We start from the raw sequence: 17,722 nt of genomic DNA on the forward strand, positions 1-17,722 counted from the left end.
AAAAATGTTTTGTGAAGAAAGCTACACTGTAAATGCAATCACCTACATTGGTGTTCCCATTGTTAACCGAGAGTGAAAGTATTGCTAATTGTCCTGCGTTTTAGCTGGGTTTTTAAAGCATTATGTAGTAAGTACACCGGAGGGTCAATTTGTGAAGTGAAATACTTAGCATGCAAAGCGTAATACAAGATGCTGTGTAATACTTGACCTCTCAGCATAATAAATGTAACAGTGAAACGCTGTGCATTCAGCATTCACTGAATAGAGCCCTCGCAGTGGAACAAAACCAGAAAATGTTCTCTTCATTCCTTTTTTTTTCCACTAAGCGAAAATTATTCTTTATAATGGCCATTGCAGCAATTAACTGGCATTTGGTAGAATAAATGTGCAGAAATAGCAATTTCTTATTTTAAATGAGATTTTGTATGGAGCCTGCAAATTACTTGAGGTATATGAATAATTGTGCCTTAGCTTTATGCTACAGAATAGGGTGTGGGTGGGTATAAAGATTTCCTATTTGCAGTTAAATGTTTAGACATTTTATTATTTTAATTTCACTCACAGTCTGCCTGGATTGACCCGGCCTTCCCATTGATCATTTCATGTACGCCTGGAAGCAAGTGTGCAGATGGCGGGAGACTCCCAATTAGTGCACCGTGTTTTTTTATGAATGTGACATGTAAGTGCAATCGGGTCCCCTGTGGAGGCAATGGCAGTGTTTAGAGCTTGGGATCCTAAATCAATACAATTTAATAATCTGTGTGAACGCTTATCAATATTCTCGGTGGTCAAATGCAATTGGAAGCTTCATTAAATTTTTATCCAGAGTTTTTTACCTTATTGAAATGCATTCTTCCAGGCATTCATGATTCATCTAATTAGCCTTAAGTAGGGTATTTTTTTCTATCTCTCTCTCAAAGTGATTCAGTTAATTATGTCCATATATTCATAATTATAAGGTGGATGAGTTGGGTAAAACTGAAATTATGAAATCTGCCGAGATAGTCTATGAGGTTTAGAATGTGGCATATTTAAAAAAGAGGGAAGAATAAGAATATCACAGCAGAGAAATATTTTAATTCCCCTGCCCCCGCCTCACCCCAACTGCTTCCTCACAGGGTTTTATACATTTATTTTTTCCCTGATTTGTAAACTAACAACTTCCAAAACTTTTATTTGAGATAAGCGCATAGTTCACTAAATAAGCTAAAAAGCAAACACTACAAATGCTGAGAACATTTGATTAATGCTTTCCCATGTTGTTTTTCAATTTAAAAACACTTCAAGATAATATATGGTCAATTAAAGGTTAACTATTCAAACAGTTAAAAAGAAAAGTTTCTTTCACCCACTGACCACCAGTGGCAAGTTCTTCCAGATGTAACCACTTCAGCTAGTTCCTCCTGCTTCCTTTTTCTACTTTTTAAGTCCTTTCTTCTTATTCTAGTCCTGTACACATTTTACTTGCACACATTCTACATAGTCTCTAAAGCTGCAAGCACTTATACTTTTTCCCTATGCAACTTTGCTAGCCCAAGAAAATATTGTTATCTTTAAATGTATGCTACTTGGATTATTTTTTTCATACAGTTAGCCCCGGGTTTCATTTTACCTAAAACCCAAGCACATACTACTTCTTTGTAATTTTATGAGCTAGGGACTGGCTATGTAGTCCAGGGTGGCCTTGAATTTGCAATGATGCTCCTGCTTCAGTCTCCCAAAAGCTGCACTGAGATGACAGGTGTGCACCACCAGGCCCAGCTCATGTTACAACTTTCAAGTGAAATTAGTTTTCTATCACTGAGTGATGCCAAAAATTCTGCCAAATGCTATACCGACAGCACCCATTATCAAACGATGCAGTTCATCTGTAAAATCCAACCTGTGTTACCATAAAATCAGGACTATTCCCAATTAGTTACTGTTAACTTAATCTGAACTAGGTGATGTTCTCACACAGCAAGCAAATGCCAGTCCTTCATCACTCTAAAAACAAGGATTATCAGCCGTATTCCTCCGCCACAAGCCCCCAGGTCGGTACTGGGTCGCTACACTTCTATTTTTCCCTGATGATCTTCCTGAAGGTCTTCAGGAAATTGCATAGCCACTAACTAGCCAGAAAGGACCCCACATGACTCCTGTCTATTTTTAATTCTTCATGATTGTTTTCCAGTGGGGCAAAAGATAAAGCATCATCATAGTGCTAATATTTGAAATGGTTTACAGTACACCAAGCTGACCATAACAATGAATGTAAGTTTTAAAATTTCATATATGAAATGCAAGAATGCAAGTTATAACATTTTTCTAGTTATTCCTTTCTGAAATATTCCTCTTGAAGCTTTCCAAAGGAGAAGAAGTGGTGAACAAAGAGCGAAACTTCCTCCACATCTTTGTAGGGCACAAACAAGTTCTATATAAATAACTACATGAGTGAAGATATTGGTATGTTAAAACACACAGAGAAAGGTCAACTGTGTTTTCGTATTATTGTTACTACAAATAATGCCCCAGGCATGATGATCTCTTGAACAGTTCATTGTAATCATCTAAAAATTCACCACCTCACCCAGAAGCAGACAAGTAGCTTCAAGCATGGTTCACAAAACAAAAAAGGACATGGGGTTAGCGGTGTAGTAAAGCATTTGCCTAGCCCGGGTGAAGCCCTGGGTTCGATCCCCGGTCCCTCTGTCCCTAAAAAAGACACAAATAGTGAAAATTTGTTGTAAGCTAAACTGTCAATCTCAGGAAGAAGTTTTATATCATTGCCATAATATTCTCCAATATCCTTGCCAAAAGTATTTACCACAGTATAACTTTCCTCTTTCAAAAACTGAATATCAATCCTAGGTAGGGGATGCTTCCAGTGCTGTGTGTGTGTTTCAAAAGAAAATCTTTCTTTTTCTGTCACAAGGAAACTCTCAGTGAGAGTCTCACTGCAGTTCACCCACGTGGGCTGCCTTCTCCGTCTCTGCGTGCCGTTGCCTTCCTCCAAGCTGCCTTCACATGGGCTGGTCTCCTCTCCGGGTGTCTTCTCTTCACTCCCACTCTGTGCCTGATTCCTTCTCCCATTTTAATACTTACATCTCTCTCCATGAAGCTTTCCTTGCTGTCCTAGCTAGAAGGCATCCCTCCCTCTTCCAAACCAGGGGAGCAAATCACTTGCTTACCTTTTTTTTTTTTTTTTTTGGTAGGGATTGAACCCAGGGCCTTTGCACTAAGCTACATCCCTGGTTCTTTTTATATAGTTTTTATTTTGAGACAGGATCTAATTCAGTCGGGCTTGAGTTTGCAGTCATCCTGCCTCAGCCTCTCAGAATGCTGGGATTACAGGTATGTGTCACTACACCTGCCTCCTACCTCTTGGGTTTGTGTATATTTTACCACCCCTGCTTGACTGTAGGCTTCCTGTGAGTGGGATCCATGTCTGAGCAAATTCTGATGGCATACAAATTGTGAGCATACAATAAATACTTTTTGAATAAATATCTTACCCATTTATTGAACCGATAAATTGGTAAAATGTTCTTTGTGAAAAAACTTTTTTAAAGTGATTATTATATACAGTGAGGTATCCCACACAAGCGTGGAGATATGAACATTCCAGGAATTACTCTGCTCTGTAGAACACAGCTCTATAGTCTGCATTTTAAATTGTTTCCCCCCAGTGTTAGAGATAGAACGCAGGGCCTCATGCATATGAAGCAAGCATTCGCACTGCTCAGCCACATCCCCATTCCTAGCATTGATCTTTGCTAAAGTTCTTAGTAGTTTCCAGATAGTAGGCAATTTCCAGCACTTGGACTTTGTCTGGGTCAAAGATAAACTAGCCAGCCCCTCAGCTGGGATCTTTTTTTGCCACCAGGGCTACGGTGCAAAGCAATTAAATGCCTAAATTAGTAACTCATTTCAGCCCTCTCTCAATCAACACACAGTCTACACTTGGACTTTTGTGACCTTGACCAAGCTGTGTGATCTTACTAAGCCTTGTTTTCCCCATCTGTAAATTGGGAACAATGATGCCTGTCTCACATGGCTGTTTTAAGGATCAGAGATAAAAGTGCCTACATGGATAGGAAATTGCTGCCATTGCAAAAGGGGCTGACAAGACATATTCTAATGTATTTGTTAGAAAAGGAGCCCCTTTCCTATCAGTCAAGAGCAGACCCTAAGAAATGGGCAAATTAAGGAGGATGGTGTCCTCTCAGAAGGCAATGCCCTTTTGTCCTCCACAACTGTGCAGGATGGCCCGCTATCTCGATGATAGTGAAAGTGGAGCCTTCTTATCTTCAGCTGTCTGAAAAGGTTCTGGCACTATTCCTGTATCCTAAGTTCTGAGGAATCAAACTGTTTTTGTCAACTCATATTTCACTGTATTACAATGATCTGAAAACACTTCCAGCTCTATTATCAGTCTCTGTGCAACACAAGAGTAGGAATCATGATCAAATTTTTCTGTATCCCCAGTGCTTATTCAGGGTATGGAGTACATAGTAAGTGCTCAACAAAAGCTGGCTTAGTGAATGAAGAATTAAATATGCATCTCCACCACACTTTAGCTACTTGCTTCTCAATACACCCATGGGGTGGCAAACTGACTTGTAGTGTCAGAAAAAAAAAATACTACACCCCCACACAAAGTGAAATCTCATTAACGTGCAATCAACTTACTGTTTTAATCTTGGATTATTGAAAGAGGGTGCCATTGAGGAAGTTCAGTCTTCCCTTTTACAGGGTAGGCATTAGTGTGATTAAAGAATTATTTTTAAATAACGATTGTCAGACAACACAGGTTGTTACCAAAGTCTGTGAATCTTTTAGATACAAAATGAAATTCTGCATAGTGTCCCCAGTGGTAGGTGTTTGCCATCTCCTTGTCCTAAAGGGACAATGATAGTTATCTTTTGGCTTTCTGGCTACTTCCCTGGGATGAGATTCCTAGAAAGCAGTCCGAGCAGGACTCTGGCACAAGAATAAAGGTTGTGGAGGTGGGCAGAGTCAATGCACCAAGTGGTCGCCTCATTTGGACCAGTTTTCCAAAGCCTCAAACTTGTTTCTGAGCAGTTTTTTGTATTTGATTTTTTCCTCGCTCCATATTGTGTTTTGCTTTTTTAAAATTAGTTCGTGATTGTAGAACATAACGGTCACACTCCTCATGGGGAGTCAGTACATGTACAAAGTACATCTTAGTTCTTTCTATTTCCCCTTCCTCTCCCCTCCCTCCATTAAAAATTTCCTTCGTATATCACATAATCACCATATAAATTTGAACATTTGGAGCGTTCATTCCTTATGCTTACACTCACTTGAACATGAATCTTCGTATCATTGCAAGGTGCATGGGGACCCCTTGGTTCTTCTGCTGTCCCAGTTTCCCTGAGGAAGGGCCAGCTTCCAGCAGTGCCCTCCCCCTGTGGTGTCCAGTACAGGGCAGCACCACAGGGTTTCTCACTGAGTCTTCAAGTCTTGTCGAAGGGACATAATCCCTACCCCTACCCAGCCTCTCCCTTGGGTGTTTACTTGCCATTCAGATCACCTGGCAGAAAAAAGGAGTTTGTTACTTAAAAAAGAGTAAAGACCAATATTTCTGAGGGTTTTGTGGCAGGAACTGGCCTGGGGACTGGATAGATATTGTCTTCTTTGGGTCTCACAGCTGCCTCACAAAAGAGAGATGATTATTATCCCTACCTGACTTGCTGACGGAGCTGAGCTTGTAGCTGGAACGGCCTCCCCAGCTTATAGTACAGTTCTGGGAAGAATAGAATCAGGATCCAGGTCTGTTTAACACAGAATCAGAGTTCTTACTCTCCCTTCTCTCCAGCATCATAGTCTTCTTACCCGCTCTCCTCAGTAGGCTTTCTACAAAATGATTCAACCTGGGGTGAAGAGAATGTTTTTGCACCTTTATGGGAATTGCTTATGGGGAGAAACCAGAAATTGCTCAATGGGGGTATAGGGTGACCAACAAAACATACTATTTTCAGTAGAAAATAATTGCAATTTTATCTCTACTTAATTCTGTGAAGTGTGTTGGAAGGGCAGTTAGAGAACGAAGGGAAGCTGGGGTGGGGAGCGTGGTGCTGGTTCAGTATCCTGTAAAGAAGGATGGCGTGACTGTATCTCTTTGTGCCTGAAGGAGGACACCCTCACACAGATCGGAGACGGGCATCCATGTGTGAACAAATGAGAGGGCGCCTGAACCCACCTGGGACCTGCGGCTCTAGACCCACGAGGCCCAGAAAACCCCAAGCCTTACATGTTCAAAGTGAGGCCAAGCTGACTCCTAGAGCCCAGAACATGGCTCCTGGAGTGGACTACTCCTTGGCGGGAATAGGACATAATGGGAGGAAGATGGCAGCAGTTTCCCTAGTCCTGACACAAAATTCGCAGTGTGAAGGAGAGACTAAGACTAAACAACTCACTCAGAGAAATAAGCCAGATCCCAGCTGGTAAACCCTTCAGGTTTATTTGTTTAGTGTTTATACTAGTGATCCTCAAACTTCAGGGTGCAAAATAACCTAAGGCATTTGTTGAAATGCACGTACCTTGATCCTGTACTCTACCATTACAGTGTTGTGGGTTTGGGATGGGTTCCTGCATTCCATATTTTACATAGCCCTCAAAAAAAGTTCTCATGTCCCTCACCAGAGAAGTAAAGTCTATGAAAACAACCCTAGGCTGGCACAAATGCTTGTAGACCTCACACTCTGTGGGGTTATTTAAGGGAAAGCCTAGTAACACTATTCTCTAGGAATGCTCATTTTGGGAGAGCTGGTGATAGTTGGCAATGCCTATAGCTGTGGGCAAAAACCTTCCTGTTCTCCTTCAACAAGAAAACGTGAGGCAAGAATGCAGGTGAGTGAGCTGGCAGTGCAGTGTGTGCCCTAACGCTCTTAGCTGGGCAGGCCTTCCTAGGCACTCTCTAACTCAGGCAGGTGAAAGTTGCCCCTTAGTTTGAAGGATGGCTGTCTTGTGATGAAATGCACAGAGTAGCCTCCGTCTCTACAAGAAATCGGTCATTCATTCTACAGTTGCAGAGGATTTTGTGAGTGAGCACTGTGTTTTAGGTTTTGCTCATATTTCTCTCTTCTTTTTGTTTTGTTTTTTTTTTTTCCGGTATGGGAAATCGAACTCATGACCTTGCACTTGGCGGGCAGGCCCTGCACCGCTGAGCTAAATCCCCAGCCCTTCTCTCTCTTCTTGAGAGGCCCCTTTACCCCAGCATTACTTAACTAACTATATTCTGCCAGACCTGGCCTCCCTAGTATGGTCTGCTGCCCCAGGGTATCCCATCCTGGCATCATGACTCTGTCAAATGTGAGTTCTACGTTATTGCCTGTCATTCTCATTTATAAGCTCCTGAGGGGCAGGGACTGTGTGGTTTTGACTTAGCTTTTTTGTCTGTGTGGTTGGCTTATAGCTCTAAAATCTTAAAAATAATTTTCTGAAATGGCACTTTGCCACATTTAGCAAGTTTACTTTTCTGATTGTAACTTATACAGCAAATTTTACTGGGTAAAACATTGTAATAGGTTTTGGTGGTTTCTGGGAAGTTCAGTTGATTAGTTTAATTTTGTCTTCATAATGCCAGCTTAAGGATGTTCCGTTATTAAAAGCTAAGGGTCATAGGATGGTTTTTGCCTTTTAGAGAATATTTTTACAATTCAGAAAAGGGTATTTAAAAGTCAGTAACCAAGTAATCCTAATAAAAAATGTAACTCAGTGATAAAGAGCTTGCCTAGCCCATTCCCAGTACCACAGCACCACAAAAACAAATAAAATTTTTACTTAAGATTAGCATTCCTATTCTGACATTTACTCTCTTAAGTATGAAATTGCTAAAGAAGGATTCAGAGAAACTAAGCAACATAAAATGCACAGATATTTGGATATTAATCACTAGTCATATACAATGAAAGTTGATATGTCATTTGAGGTATTGGTGAAACATAGACATGCTTAAAGATGAAAGAAATTCTAAATGATATTCAGAAAGTTGGGGGAAAGTTCTAAATCAGTTGGCAGAATCTCATTCCATGTATAATGTGGAAATTTAAAATTTTAATTGCTAGAAATAAAAATTATGTCCACTATGCCATTGAGTAATTATAAAAAGAATATTAATCATGAGTTACAATTGGAAAAAATTAGAAAATGACAGAAATTAGAACTAGCTGAGTATAAAATGGCCATTTTTTATTTTCCAACAAAAATAAATTGAGATAGTTTTCCCTGGTTGTAGGGCATCAAAAGATTTGAAATGAAAGGGGAGACATGTTTCAAAATACAGGAAAGAAGTGATAAGCATCAGAGGGATTGGCATGAAGAAGTGAATAATACAACTTCAGATTTGATTTATATATTACCGTAACTCTAAACTTGAAAAAAAAAACACAAAAGATTTAAAAGGTTGGTCCAACCCTAAAAATGCTAAGAGTCAGGAAGACTAAGACATGAACTAAGTGATAAGGAAGCAATGACATCACAAGCTAAGCTGACCAATAGACCACACAGAAATTAAAATTTTAAAGTTTTAATTCAAGTTGGTAAAAACAATCCCATAAATGCTAAGAAGTTGACAAAGCAGTAAATAACTTTAAAAAGAATTCTGTGCAAAGCTAAAAATATTTTTAAGAAAAATAATTAATTTTGGACAAAAATATGAAATATTTTATGAATATAAAATTTCAAGTAGAGAAAAAAATGGTGGTTTTCAGAGACTCGAGGGGCAAAGGGAGAAATGATGAAAAGAGAAATTTGATCCAAGGATACAACATTGGACAGCTGGACAGAAGGAATAAGTGTTAGTGATCAATTACACACACATAGTGACCATAATAAATAGTATATTGTATATTTCAAGAAGGATTAAAGATTAGACTTTAAGTGTTCCTACCACAAAAAATAAGTGAATGAAGTGATGGATATGTTATTCTAAAATATAAAAATATATATCAAAACATTACCTTGTACCACAAATATATAGAATTCTTATTTGTCAATTAACAATAAATGTATTCATAAGAGTAACCTATCCTTAGCCTTTAAAGCATTAAATTTTCCTCAAAATGCTGCTATAAAGAACAAAAGAAATTTGGTTAACCAAAGAAAATCCCATAGAAATAATTATAAATTTATAAATAGTTAGAATAATCATATTTTTGTAAGTCATTGCATTTGATAAATTTGACAGATCTGTGATTCAGTAAATTGATTATTTGATTTTGTGACAGCTAAATTCACCATTGTATATCCAAAGTCTACTGCAGTATCTGGTGCAGTAGGTACCCAGTAAATGGGTGGATGGTTGGGTGGATGGATGGATGGATAACTTGTTCTGGCTGAGGGGATTATAAGAGGAAAAAGACTACCAGAGCTCTTGGCTTCATGAAGCTCCTATTTTAGTATAGAGTGGATTATAGCCCGACTATTTTGTTACTAATTATATAACTGTAATGCAACTTCTACGTGTTGTACTCAGTCTTAGACTCACAAGAACATGTGAAGTTTACTGTGACACTGTATTTGGGAAACATTTAGATGGAAATCTAATTTTATTCCCCAGAGAGGTAAGAACCCTTTCTCGAATAGGCTAGAATGCGGCCATACTACAGGGGGTTGTTTGACAGTCACATTTCTAATAAAATATTTGAAAGTCTGAAGGTAAATTCTATCGTATGTGACATTCCCATCGCACTCTGTGCTGAAGTGATTGTCAAACAGACTTGAGAGAAGCGAGCTGCGCAGAAGGAAGAGCCTGGTAGCCCACTCAACCCTGTGAATCAGGAAGGAAGTGCTCAGGCAAAGATCACCCCAGGAAGCTGCAGCAGGCAGAAGGTCTTTTTCTTTTCTTTTTTTCTTCTGCCTCTTCAATTCACCTCCTTGTGGATGATCAGAAATGAAAGGAAATGAGGTGGAGGTGAGTGCATCCAAGTCAGCATGGACAGAAGGCACACAGGGTATGTAAGGGCGAGAGCTGGCACCTTGGGCATGACCGATGTTGTTGTGAGCTCTGTGGAACCAGTACAGTAAGCACAAGAGGCTTTTCCTGTGCAGTGAGTTGGAATTAAACATGCTAATTTGAAGTCTCTTTCAAGTATTTTGTTTAACTCTATTTGCCTTTAATTCCTTTATATTGCATCATTTAATGTAATGTTATTTATTACATTTATGAAGCATGTTATGCTTATTAACCAATGTACAAAAATCTAAAGTACAGATTTTCTGTAATGGGCTAATTACAGGACTTTAAAGCCACCTACTGAGTTTTGCTGAGCTTCACAACAGGTTCACTGAACTGGATAAATTTATTCAAACGTGTGGAAATGAACCCCATTCTATGTGCAATGGTACTGGGAAAACACACAAATTATACCTCAATACCAGTTTAATGGGTCAAACAGTGAACCTGAATACTGAACTTATCTACATCTTAAAATAGCCGGGAAGCCTGTGGCAAGAAGGAGAAATGCCCTTTCAAAGGAGTTTCTCCCTGTTTATAAACAGTGGCAATAAAACAATAAACCTGGCAATTAGGGGCGAATTCGAAGCTCAGAAAACTGAGGTGTTTGCCTTTCAGTGACCTTGGAAAATACACAACTTTCATAACCGGACCCAAGAGTGGAAGGGAGTGACGAACGCTCTGCAAACACGAGTCTCAAGCACAGCCTTTCATCTTCCCCATGGAGAACAAGAGGCATATTTTCTTGTGTCATGGTTTAGGAGGAATTCAGCACAGAGTGTTCAGTTAGGAACACAAACAAGGTATAAATATGGGTGGAATTAAACATTCTCGTCAAACCAACCTCCCCCCACATCATCAAAACAATGGTGATCTTTCAATTATGCTAGAATTATTTCTTCATTAATTCATTCTCAGATTTGGGTTTTTTTTTGTTTTTTTTTTTCCATTTGCGAGTTCTGGAGGACATTAGAGTTAGGCTCCATAGCACTGTATATAAAGCTACTATTCCATTATGAAAATACAAATGGGAGGGGAAGACAGTGAAGGCAGAGGGAGATAGAAGAGGCAGATCAGTGACAGAGAAAACAAGAACAAGAACAAAATCCTATTTCCTATGTTGCACAGTACTGTTTTTCAGGTAGATGAATTCACACGCACACACACATGTACCCTCATATATGATCATTCATATGCCTGAGATGAAGATAGACATTGCTTTTATTCTTTGATAGGTTTCTGTTGGGGTGCTCTATTTATTTTTTCAAGAAAGGGAAAAGAATATAATTTCCGAGCCTGCAAAATTTCTAGTCTTATCCCTTGGGGAACTTTATTGCAGCATACACTGTGCACCCCTATGGATGTTAACCTAATTCATGTTTTTCTCTTCAGGGAGACACGGGTGTGCCTCATTCTGGAAGCAGCGCAGGCTGGGTTTTTGAAGCACTGTCCGCCAGTGCCACGTATACCAATAAAAAGAGAGTTATGCAGGAAATGAGGTGTGACGCAGGCCAGCTTCGCCAAGACTCTCGGACCAAGAAATAAGCATTTAAATATGAAATACTAAAATTTAACACATGACTGAAAGAAAATAAATGGGGTACCATTGAAAGCATTTGAGGTAATTAATCAATGCCGTGTTTGTACATATCATTAAATATATTATACTCCGTTTAGATTTGATTTCTATGCCCCTTTTATAAAGAGTTAAAAGAAAATACATTTGAATTCAAGCTGATACTGAAAACATGCTCCTAGCTTCTAGTTTTTTGGATTTCAAATCATTTCCATTAACAAACAGCTATTTGCCCTCTAATAAAATATGTCATTATGCTTTATTCACATTGCACAAAAGAATCACTGAAAAATCGCCCCAATGATGGCCAATAATTACACATTTTGCTCCTGTGCTAGCGACGAAGAAATCTGTTCATTGGGGAAAGCAGGTGCTGGGGCATCAAGCTAATAGTCAATGTGTGCCGTGGTAATTAGCCGCTGCGATTGCTAAAATTAACAATTAGCTAACATGCAATTCTCTTTTTTGCAGGCTGCAGTTTACTTTGTATAATCCTTGCATGTTCTTAGTAATTACTCTGACAGCTTATTATTTTTATTTTTTCTGGTTTGAACACAGCTTTAACATTTGCATCGGGCGACCCAAATGTTCAACAGGCAGAAGTGAAACAACTGCTTGACTAGGCATATTTCAGAGGCGCACATTTGGTTGTTTTCTGAACTTTTCATTGTTGGGGAGGGGAGTGGTCAGGGTGAGATCTGTGAATCTTTGTGGGCTATTGTCTCTGCCCCTGGGCCTTCCCCTCAGGGCAGCTCATGCAGGCATCCTGAAGCTTTTAGAAGGCAAACTGCCCAGTCAGCGGCAATTGAGACTCTAGGGAACAACTCCAGAGATGAAGTGCCCAGTCAAGCTGGTCAAAGCATCTTCTTTTCATTCTCCTCCCCTGGAGTGTATCCTTGGTTAATGCATTCACCACCCCCACACAAGACCTCTCCACTTACTCAGGGAGAAAATGTCCCATCCTTTGTGGATTATTCTTGTCAGGGCTGTATGCTGAGATAATCTTGCTAGAGCCTTTTAGTGAAGGGAATAGGCCTCAGCCTACACACTAAAGAATAAAAGAAATTAAAAGGCAAAGGAGTAATTCATTTCCAGAAAATCTACAGGAGAAAGAAATGTTAATGAAAGCTCTCAAACCATTCACGGAAGATAAATTGCTGCAACAAATTTAGCCAACTGCTACTCTAAATTGTATTAGTTTCCTAGAATGGTCAACAAATTGCACAGATTTCATGGCATAAACAATACAAATTTACTATCTTAGCGTTCTGGGGGTCAGAAGTCCAAAATTGGGTTTCTCAAGGCTAAAATCAAGATGTCATCAGGGCTGCACTCCTTCCTAGAACCTGTAGGGGAGAATGTGGCTCTTTGTCTTTTCTTGCCTCTGGAGGCCACCCACACCCCTTGGCTTGCAGCCCCTCTGAAGCAGACAATGTTACCACCACCCCCCCCCATGTTCCCATAGTCATGTTTCCATTGACCACAGCTGGGAAGGACTCTTCAATCCTAAGGACCTATGTGTTTACACTGGGCTCACTTGGACAATCCAGGCACAATGTCCTATCTACAATATCTCCTTGGCCATGTAAGATAACATATTCACAGGCTACAGGGATTAGGATATGCAGTTTTGGAGAACCATTATTCTATCACACAAACCAGAGAAAAATGGATCTGTTAATCCTATGCTTCTCTACAGCTGTGAGTCATTGCACATTTGATGTCAGAGAACTGGATGACTTGGGAGTGGTGATAGGGCTGGGGCAGCACTTTTCCGTGTTTCCATAGACAATAACCCTCCTGTGCCAGGTCCCTCCACTAATGCTTCGAGCCAGAGCCAGCCGTGCTTTGTCGTGCACCTCCTAGGCTTCTGAGACTGGAGCGTCTTTTACCCTCTTGATGAGAATGATACCTTTCAGAGTGCTGGAGTGGCCTGGCTGAGAGCTGGCCTCTGAACTGTGCTGTACGGCAGTGTCAGGCTGCAGTACACTGGCTGGCTATGGAAATGTGTAGCTGTTGTCAACCGGAACTCTGGATGACTTGATGAAATGCAGCCTGCAGCTCTAACTTCTAAAAACATCAGTGACAGAGAGGCAAAGCATCGGGTGCCTGAGGACTGCTGTGACCCTGTCTGTGTCTCAGTGTAAGCTAACTGCCAGTGAGGCTGAGGCAGCTACCAGGGTGAACCCAGGGAATTTAGGCTCAGGACCAGCTGTAGGCTGTGGCAGCTGAGCAGGACCTGGCTTAGCAGGAGGTCAGGGAAGTGAGCTATGACAGAGGTTGGTACTAGGCTCCCAGTGGTAAAACATAGCAACATGTTCTGTTTGCTTAAGTGGGAGGAAACTGGAATGAGCAGAGGCTGCCCAGAAGAGTCAAGTAGGCAGAAGCCAAACACCCTGAGAGCCAGGTAATGCCGAGTGTAAATAAGGTGAGACCACACAGTCTCAGATGTTCCCTGCTAAATGTCAAGAAGGAAGGGGGTTTGTGGTGTGTCAGGTTTTGAGAAATAGAAATGTGTTCAATTCCTGCTTTATAAAGTAAGCCATCAAATAAATTGCTGATACGGTAAGCTCCTCTTTATGTTTAAAATAGAATTCCCCCTACCAAAAATGTATTGTCCAGGCAGGTGTGGTGGGTGATACATGCCTGTGATTCCAGCACTCTGGAAGGCTGAAGTAGGAGGATAACAATTTCAAGCCCACCCTGGGCAACTTAGTGACTTAGCAAGACCCTGTCTCAAAATGAAAAATATAAGAGGCTGCAGATGTTGCTCAGTGCAAAGGCCCTAAATTCAACACCCTGTACTCCCCGGCCCCCAAAGTATTGTTCACCCCCGCAAAGCAACTGTTCTGTAAAGTAAGCCAACCACACAACCCAAGGTCTTTGAAAAACAGTGGCCTGAGAGGACTTTTGGGAAGCGTGGTGCCACATCTTAAAAATACTTTGCTAAAATTTCAAGGTGTGTGCTTCAACTCAAGAGGCTGGCTAAGATGTGGGTACTTAAGCTGAGCACTATGCCGACGGGAAACTCTATTCTGATATAAAGATGTCTGGCCAGAGGATGTTGATTGTCTCACATAGCAACTATGGCTGACATAGAGCAGCTACTGTGACTTAGAGCATGCGTGCAGCCATTGGTATCCTCCCCGAGCTGGGACAGTATCTTCACCGGAGGCTTCTAACAAGTACTCTGGGTTATTGTTTTGACTGACAGATAGAGACACCAAGATGCACTGGATTACAGAACACTTTGGTTTCCCAGAGGCAGGCCTGGTACCATTCTGAATAAAACCTAGAATTTCAAAATTGTACCCTGAAAGTGGTCTCTTTGGGTTACCTGTTCACAATATGGGAGTGCAGGGAGGGAAAAGGTTGGCGGAAGTATGGGCATGGAGAGTAGGGCAGCAAGGACAGGCGAGGCTGGTGTGATTTGGGAAAATGCCCTGTGTGAGCAACTTTTGTAGCAAGGGGCAACACAGCCTCAGGTTCTGGGCATCAGAGATTCTTTAAAACCAGGCTCCGTGAGATGAGAATGATTAAACCATTAAATTTCCACTAAATGCCACATTGTGGTCGGGAGTGGCTGAGGGGAGAGAAATTGCAAAAGTCATGATAAAGTTGTATGCCATAAATATATAAAATTGTTATTTATCAATATCAAATAAAAATTTTAAAGATGGGTTTATTCAGAAGGGGTGGGGGAAGGAAACAAAAGAACTAGGAGCAAAGTAGCCATGGAAGAAGGCACTCTACTTGTTTTAGTTAGTTTTTGTGGGAAAAAAAGAACAATAAAAAGAGTCAAATTTATTCATGCTTAACTTACCTACCTGTCAAGTGCACTGTAGCATAGAGGTATAATTCCTAAACCTTCCAAGGTTAAAAGCTTTGAACCTGGCCAAGAGTAACTTGCTGGAGACTGCCATGCCTCAGAGCCGCTTCCACCTCTGCCCCACCTCCACTCTGTCATTACTGCAGTACCTCAGTATATCACCCCCATGTGAGAAGATAGTTCACCCCTCGAACACACGGCGTGTGTGGACAGGTCATGTGTGGGAAAGATGGTGGTAAATGCATTATGCTCTACTTCAAATCAATAGTATCCAGTCTAGGCTAAAATGTCAAATCAAGAGAATAAAAATATGGAGGACGCGTGTGTGTTGTGTGTGTGAGTGTGTGTTTTGGGGCCCTCCAAAATGCTTGCTCTCTTGCTTCTTATTCATTTGGTGTCAATCTCAGCTTTTATGGGAGCTCAGTTTCCTCTGCTTCTATCTAGAACATAGACTGGTAAGGCTGCATTTGTTTCTTGTATTAAACCAGAATGACAGATCAAAGTTTTTCTATATGTTCCACTTTTCCTAGTCACTCTGCTGTTCACCTCCTTCCTCCTCATTTGCTGTCAGAACAAGGTATCCAGCACTGTGCCGTATCCTTAGGAAGGTCCTTTGAATCTTTTTCTTTCCAGTAACAATTTTTTGCAGGAGAACCAGAAATCGAACTCAAGACCTCATCCTTGCTAGGCAGGTGCTGTGCTGCTGAGCTATACTCCCGGCCTCCAGTAAGAAATGTTTTTGATATTCTTAGATGAACACTTATTTCCAATGAATGGAAATGAATAAGCACAGGATAGGGGGGTGTTTGAAGAGAAAGTCGACAGAAGCGCGTAGTGCTCATGCCGTGCTGCTACGCTGACCCAAGTAGCTCACCTCCCCTTTGCCTTCTTCAGCACCTGCTTCAGGAAAGGCTGTAACCAAAAGAAATTTGTGCAATAATTAGATGATAAAATCATTCTTTAATTGTTTGAGTATATCCAATTGGTGCTCAAAAAAGACTATATAAAAATAACCTATAGTTTCAAAACCCAAAAGATATTATTATTCTAATAATGGCCATGGTATGTTTACATCTTCAAGTTGCATGGATAAAAGCCAGTGTCAGTGAGGTCATGGGGTTCCTACCCACCCCAGGGTTTGTCAGTCCTTGACCAATGGACCTTTCCTAGTATATAGACTATTTAGATAGTGTACAGTCCTGGGTTCAGATGAAGCCACATTCACTTCACAAGAGACACCACCGTGAAATTTGCCTAGTGTGGAAACAAGAAATACTATGACAGTAGTAGCTCAGGAATAGAAGAACTTGACATTAGAAATGTCTTCCTAGATGCACTAACTCTATATGTTTTCATTCAAGAACTGTATGTAAAGCACTGATCACAATTTGAATCTTTGTCATTTGGCTCAGTAAAAAGCTCAGAATCCTGTAACACAACAAAATGCTACCGATTTTACATCTCTCTTTTCAAGCTTTAGACAGTCGGGGTATTTTATTGAGACTTCTAAATGTAGAAATCTAATTTTTAATCTTTCCATTAAATGTCTTCATACCAGTGTTTTGAATGATTTAATGAGTGGCACTGTTTATAGGACACAAGGTTATAATCTGAATTTATGAACTATAAAGAAAGTAACAGTATGCTGAGTAACTAATGAGCTTTTTAATGATGAGAAACAGATAAAGCTTTAAAATGCAGAATGCTTATTAAGGATCTCAGACAATAGCAAAGTGGAGCAATTTAGAAGTACTTACCAGTGCTACTGCTGTGACAGCGAGAAGTGAACTATTTTCTTTCATTTTAAAGCACTATTTTTCATACACGGGAGTAATTTCTATATTTTCTTAACTAAAATTAAATGCCCTGGTATAATCCTCTTTTCAATAGAGTTCAAAGTATAAATAACCTATTGATGCCACTTGTGATAAAGCAAGAGAAAATGCCTCTGCAGCGGGGTGGAGACTATCTGAATATCAACATGGGATGGTGGGATCCAGGTCTGATGAGGTCTGGCGGCTGGGACTTGACCCGGAAGCTTTCCTTAGCGTGGCCTTAAGGTGTGCTACCTGCAGGAGGATGGCAGGGCTCTGGCTGGGCTGACCTAGCACCAGCATCTCAGGCGTTTCCCAGAAAATGTTTCACGTTCCAAGAGCATACCTGAGGTTGGCTTGTGGTTGCCCCAGCTCTGGGTTATAATCTCAGACCTGCAATTTCCCACTGGGCAACGTCAGGAAAATTGTTTAATCTCCCTGAACCTTGATTCTTTTATCTCTTGCAAGGATTAAGCAGAAGCCCAAGCAATACTGGCTTCATCCATCTCAAAAGAACCAGAGCAGAGCAGCCGAGAGAAGCC

The sequence above is a fragment of the Chinchilla lanigera genome, unplaced genomic scaffold (assembly GCF_000276665.1).
Source record: "Chinchilla lanigera isolate Chin_1 unplaced genomic scaffold, ChiLan1.0 scaffold00008, whole genome shotgun sequence".
Classification (NCBI taxonomy): Eukaryota; Metazoa; Chordata; class Mammalia; order Rodentia; family Chinchillidae; genus Chinchilla; species Chinchilla lanigera.